This window comes from Pseudorasbora parva, chromosome 24, assembly GCF_024679245.1.
Source record: "Pseudorasbora parva isolate DD20220531a chromosome 24, ASM2467924v1, whole genome shotgun sequence".
Lineage (NCBI taxonomy): Eukaryota > Metazoa > Chordata > Actinopteri > Cypriniformes > Gobionidae > Pseudorasbora > Pseudorasbora parva.
In genome coordinates, this window is record NC_090195.1 from 33,244,793 (window position 1) to 33,252,243 (window position 7,451).

The window sequence follows — 7,451 nt, forward strand, 5'->3', positions numbered from 1 at the left end:
GTATGGACTAGTTTAACCATCTCTTTCCTACCTTTCTGGACATTGAAAGGTTTTATTAAATTGCTGTTCAAGGAGGGGTCAGAGAGCTCTCGGATTTCATCAAAAATATCTTCATTTGTGTCTGAAGATGAACAAAGGATTTACGGGCTTGGAACGAAATGAGTGACACAATTTTTATTTTGGGGTGAAATATCCCTTTAAAATAAGTTTTTTTAACCACCCTGACTGGTCTGCTATGCAGCCCCATGCGCAACAAACTGAGATGCTGTTTTCTGACAGCTTTTGAGCGTTTGAGCTCCAGTATCTCGTCTGTTTGATCGGACCACACGGGCCAGCCTTCGCTCTCCACGTGCATCAATGAGCCTTGGCCGCCCATGACCCTGTGGCCGGTTCTCCACTGGTCCTTCCTTGGAGCACTTTTGATAGATACTGACCACTGCAGACCGGGAACAGCCCACAAGAGCTGCAGTTTTGGAGATGGCTCTGACCCAGTCGTCTAGCCATTACAATTTGGCTCTTGTCAAACTTTCTCAAATCCCATATGCTTGCCCATTTTTCCTGGTTCTAACAAAAACTCAGGACAAAATGTTCACAGAGATCATCAGTGTTTTTCACTTCACCTATCATGTTATGCCTGTTCGGTGTATACCATTTCAAACCAAGTAACATGTATGAAAGATACACCTCCCAAGCAAAAACATCAGTGAGGGTTTTGAAATCAATAGATTTTGACGCCCTAGTTGACTTCATAAATGCATTAAAAATCATATTGAGACCTGTTAGTGCAAAATCATGCACAAATGACTGTGTTTAAGCATTCAAGCTTAGATATCTGGTTTGATAATTTAATATCTACTGGAATGACAGAGAAGTGTGAATTTTCAGCCCACCACATTTATGTTTAGACTTTTAGTATCAGGTACTAAACAACACTGACATCTGCTGGTGAATTAAAGCTGCTACAAACTCACTGGAAAGGCAGTATATTTAGAAAGTGTCTTAGTCATTATAAAATAGCTTATAGCCATAATAATTCTCATGGTCTCACAGTTAACTAAAAGTTCAATGTAAGTTATTGTTAATATAAGTCCTCGTAATCATCAGCCGCCATCTCATTTTGTTAAATCAGAATTCACTGGTTTTAAATTTCAATTTAGCGTGGCTGTCATTTCTCACATAATTGTGAAATGCATGTAAATTAAGTGGAAAGTCTTATGTTTTTACTTTAATGTTTCATTATTTTAAATGTTTTTGTTCTTTCTGCTTGTAATCGCATCTAATCTGCTTTGGACTATGTACGTTACACCATATATTTGCTTGCTCATTATATGCAAACATGTAAATATGAAAGCTATTTTAGGTCAAGTGTATATCTGTCCACTCATGTTGTAGCTGGACATTAATGGTGTTGTAACATTGCAGTGTGTTTGTTTAGTCCGTGATAACAGCATGTTTTGAAGCTCTCACTGACCTGTGGTCATTATTTGGGAGAGCATCCAGAAGTAAAGCTGCTGGGACACGCACTGGATGGACACTTTGTGGTCTGTTTATGCCTCTGCTGGTTTCATCTGAAGCCTGTTGCCAAATGTGCTGTAACTGTTGCCATCTACCACTCTTACTGTATGTATGGGTGTCTAGTGCTGCAGGTAATCACAGATGTGCTGATATTTAGACCAGCAGCATGATTCAGACTGTGATGTTCAATAAACAAGAAGTTCAAAACAATGGTCAGTTATTAAATATTTTCTCAAGACATCAAAGCATCAAGCTTAACATACACTATATTACAGAAAATATTGGGACACCACTCCAAATCATTGAATTAAGGTGTTCAATCACTTCATGGCCACAGGTGTATAAATCGCTCTCAGGAGCTCAGTGAACTCAAGCGTGGGGCCTTGATAGGATGCCACCTGTGCAATAAGTCCATTCCTGACATTTCCTCACTACTAAATATTCCACGCTCAACTGTTAGTGGGATTATAACAAAGTGGAAGCAACTGGGAACAACAGCAACTCAGCCACGAAGTGGTAGGCTATGTAAAATCACAGAGCGGGGTCAGCGTATGCTGAGGGCCACAATGCGCACAAGTCGCCAACTTTCTGCAGAGACAATCGCTACAGACCTCCAAACTTCTGTGGCCTTCAGATGAGCTCAAGAACAGTGTGTATAGAGCTTTCATGGAGCTTTAAATTGTTGTTTTTCAGAGGTTGCTGGGCTTGGCCCCTAAGTTCCAGTGAAAGGAACTCTTAATGCTTCAGCATACCAAGACATTTTTGACAATTTCATGCTCCTAACTTTGTGGGAACAGTTTGTGGACGGCCCCTTCCTGTTCTATCATGACTGCACACCAGTGCACAAAGCGTCGGTCCATAAAAACATGAATGGACGAGTTTGGTGTGGAGGAACTTGACTTTTTGTCATCAGGAGGGTCCGTAGACATCTGCACACCCCATCAGTGCGCAACCCAATTTTTGTGTACACACAGACAAAGCACACTCAACAGTGCTTGTGCAGGGGACTTGAGCCCTTGAAAACAAAGTCCACTAGACAGTCCACTTTCTGCGCTCACAGCCAAAGAAGTACATTTTGTGGACTCAGAGGAACTCTCTGACAACACAGCTATCCTTTGTCCAATATCAGACACAAACACAATCAACATTAAGAAAACAGTGAAGATGGTGTTTGACCCCAAATCCATTGGCGACCATCCACCAGTGGACATCATCAGTGACCAGAATATAGCCCAGATTGACTTAAAGATTGCATACACATTGACAGTAAACTGGCATGGAGTATTACAGTTGAAAATGTCTGTACTAGGGTCCAACTACATTGTCTTCATACACTCAGGGTCTTTGGTGTTAAACAGAAAGTGTTGCTTCTTTTTTACCATGCTGTAGTTGAGAGTATTCTGTGGTATGGCATCGCAGCTTGGTTTGGCAACCTCAATGTACAGCTGAAAGCCCAGAGTATGGCTAACTGTCACGATCCCAGCTCTGGGTTTTTTGTTTAGTATGGACTTTTATGTTGAATTGCTTTCTGTATTCATTGTTTCTATGTTCTCTTCCTGTTTGGTTTCTGCTCTCCCCGGTGTCTTATCAGTTGTCATGGTTACATTGTACACACCTGCAGTCTATCTACTCATTGTTTTGTGTATTTAAGGTCTTGGTTTTCATGTAGGGTTTGCTAGTCGGTAATTGCATCTTCTACGCGAAGCCAAAGCTTTGCCAATCCAATCTTTTTTTCCCCTTGTTTCAAGAAATATCTGCGTACAAAGGAGATCACTGAAACCGACTCAAAACGATGTAGTATACATGGCAGGCCAGTGTGTGGCGCTGTAATTCTGCCACAGAAACACTGCCAAAAAATGGAGAAGAAGAGTTGTGGATAGAAGGGGTATAGCCAAGGGGGTAATCTAGCACTCGGAAAGCGTTCCACCCATAGGGGCGGCCATTGCTAACCAAGCCATCACCTGCTGTTAGCATCCCATTGACTCCCATTCATTTTTGAGACACTTTGACAGTGAATAACTTTACATCTGAGACGTTTAAAGACTCCATTTGTCCATTGTTTATTTATAAAGAAACATGACAATGCATAAAAGGCTCCATTACCTTGTATCTTACACTATCGCCCCGTAGAAGCAGAAGATTTAAATTTCACTTTCCACAACTACTAGAAGACTTACAGCTGTCAGACAGGTTGCTTACGTCACATCTACGTCCTCAAGCTCAGTCTGAGCCTGCGCAGTTCACTCAGCCATCAGGAAGTGAGTGCCTCTGATTGGCCCCATTTTTCCGCCGTTGAAGTCAATGGGATAGCTCTGTCCATTTCTTTTACTGGGTATAGCAGTGGTAGGAGGTGAGGGAAAATCACTGCTGAAGCACCCCAGATCATCACTGATCCTCCACCAAATTTCACAATGGGTGCGAAACACTGGCTTGTAGGCCTCTCCAGGCCTCCATCTAACCATTAGACGACTAGGTGTTGGACAAAGCTGAAAACAGTGGCGCCACCAGGGGGTGGCCAGGGGTGGCCACGGCCACCCCTGGCGAACCCCTGGCCACCCCACTGGCCACCCCACTGGCCACCCCGCTGGCCATGGCGTAGGTTTGGGGGGGACGCTAGGTACTAGTCCCAATCAATATTTAGAATAAGCAAAATGACGCGTCCCGTATCAAACCAATACGGACGCGATGCACAAGATTGCGTTTTAGCGGCGCTTTGCTGCCATAGTGACGGAGTCTCGAGAACATGCGCTGGAAACTTGCGCGTTTTTTTAAAAACATGTCGAGCTCGCGTCCACAGTTTGAACGCAAGAGGGTTTCCAGATATAGGGCTGAATATAAAAAAAAGGTATCATGAGTGGGTCTGTCCAGTAACTTAAGATGAACCTAAGACAACGGCACCCTTTGCAGAGAAGCATTTCAGTGTCTCAGACTGTCTGACTGAAAGCATGCGATGACAGACACATCCGTGAACTAAAGGTAGGCCTATTGTTTTTTTAATGGATAATATAATATTTCATACATTATCAGAGCTTGGCAGACTTATTTTTCTAGATATTAGATAATAGATTATAGCATATTAATGTTATCAATTTATCATATGATAAATATTTAGCAGTTTGATATTTAAAAAATATTTAGATTAAAATGGGACAAATAATTACATAATAATATAGTCATAATAGTAAATTAATAAAGAGGATTAAACATTTTTGAATTTCAGAATTGTCAGTAAAGTGGTTATTGGTTCAGAATGACTGCTTAAAGTGACAGTGCACCCAAAAATGAAAAATCTGTCATAATTTCCTCACCCTCAAGTTGTTCCAAACCTGTATGCATTTCTTTATGTAGAATACATATGAAGACACATTCCTAGCATGGAAGTCAATGTTGCCCCCAAAGCAAACATTTGGTTACAAACGTTCTTCAAAATATATTATTTTATGTTCAACAGAACGAAGAAACTCATACAGGTTTGGAACATCATGAGGGAGAGTAAATGATGACAGAAATTTCATTTTTGGGTGAACTATCCCTTTCCAATACAGGCTACTAAAGAGATCTTTAGAAAGAAATAAAATAATCAAAAGTAAAATACTTTAAAATGTGTTCTGTTGCAAGTTTACATACTTGATTCCATGTTTATTGTTGAGCTGCTGTCATTGTTTCATTGTCACTCTTATCACTCTTTAACTCTTTAACTAAGTTCATAAATTATTTTCAAAAACGGATTCAAAACTGATTTGGAAAAAAAACATACACACAAAATAACTTATTTTCAATAAAAAAAGTGATTGTGGACTGGATATTTTTTGACCTTTTATCACAGTCTTGGACATGTCAAAGATTAGTAACAACACTGGCTCTGATGCATTGTTAGTTTGTGTACAGCATCAGATTTACATTTTTTTAATCCCTCATTTATATGCAGTTATTATACTCTACACAAATGCCAGAAAATAAGCATCTTCTTTTTTTCTTCAGCACAGGCCTATCTAAAGGGTTAATGGTGCCACCTGGTTATCAACTGTAAAAATTACACATTTTACCTCTTCCCAACAGGGAAAACCACCAACAATTAAGAATACATGATTATATGGTGTCATGGACCACATATACAGCCATGAACAGTAAATGAGGGAGAAAAAAAATCTGATGCTGCACAAAAACTAACAATGCATCAAAGCTAAAGTTGTTACTAATCTTTGACATGCCCAAGACTTTTATATATGTATTTTATATTTAAAATAAAGTAATTTTGTGTGTATGCTTTTTTTTTCAAATCCGTTTAGAAAATCATTTATGAACTTGGAAAATAAAGAGTATTATTATTTTGGTACTGGATAATTTGAACTGAAGAGCCTCATAAATTAATAGACTTATTAATAAACTTTGCATGCTCAGACAGCAACAGGTCAGCTCATGCCCGTCAGTCAACAATTTCAAAAGAAGTTAACGGAAGACTAAGTAAATAAGTAAAAAAATATTTTTTAGTAAAAGACGACGGGGAATTATGTGTCGTGACGTGCTACAGGCCGGTTTACTACACCAGTAGAATACAATTCTAAAATTATGGTTTCTAGTTTTGGTGTGCCACCCCAAGATTTTAAGTGGCCCCATCTGGCCACCCCTATGAAAAATTTCTGGAGGCGCCACTGGCTGAAAATTGAAGTTATCAGAGAAGATGACCATACTCCAGTCCTCTACAGTCCAATCCTTATGGTCTCTACAAACCTCAGCCTGGCTCTTCTTTGCTTCTCAACGATGAAGTTTTTTTTTTCTAGCTTTACACGACTTCAGCCCTGCCCCCTCTAGCCTGTTTCGAACCGTCCTCGCCATGCACTTCAACCCAGCTGCCTTTTGCCATTCTTTTTGTAGTTCACTTGATGTCATCATACGGTTGTTGAGTGACATTCAAATGAACGTCATTCCGGTCAGTGTAGAGTCGTTTTCACCCTCTGCCGGTCTGTAGCTTTGTTGTCCCCAATGTCTGCTGCTTGAGCTTGTTTTTTATGAACCGCCATCGTTAAAATTTTAAGGATGTAAGCAGCCCGATGCTCACTGTATCCCTCTGCCAGTAAAGCCAGAATTGAACCCTTCTTTTCCTCACTCAAAACTTTCATTTTCAACTTTTTTGGCATGGTCAATAGTTATTTTTTGATTCCAATTACTTTTGAGGTACTACTAGCACTGTTTTTTGCCATCCAGCTGGTCCTACTGCAAGAGGATAGTGATGAACACAGAAGTGTTTTTTTTTAATACTTTTCCATATTAAATAATATTTTGCTTCAGGTTATCACTTAATCAGTACCTCATTCAGTAGAATGAGGTGTTCCTGTGTTGGAATTCAACAGACATTAGAATGGAATGGTTTCCATAAAGAGATGCTGATTTAAGAAAAAATTGCAGTGGTCTCCTAATTTTTTCCAGAGCTGTATATATATTGTCTATCAAGCTTCCCTTACGTAGCGGAGGGGGAGAGCTATCAGACTCTGATGCCGAATGACAAAATAATATTATAAAAACCATACACTAGATGGTTGAGTACATAGTGTACAGGTGCTGGTCATATAATTAGACTATCATCAAAAAGTTGATTTATTTCACTAATTCCATTCAAAAAGTGAAACGTGTATATTATATTCATTTATTACACACAGACTGATTTATTTCAAATGTTTATTCATTTTAATTTTGATGATTATAACTGACAACTAATGAAAATCTCATATTCAGTATCTCAATTAGAAAATTAGAATACTGTGAAAAGTTTCAATATTGAATACACCTGGTGCCACACTCTAATCATTGAATTAACTCAAAACACCTGCAAAGGCCTTTAAATGGACTCTCAGTCTAGTTCTGTAGACTAAACAATCAAGGGGAAGACTGCTGACTTGACAGTTGTCCAAAAGACGACGCCTTGCACAAGGAGCGCA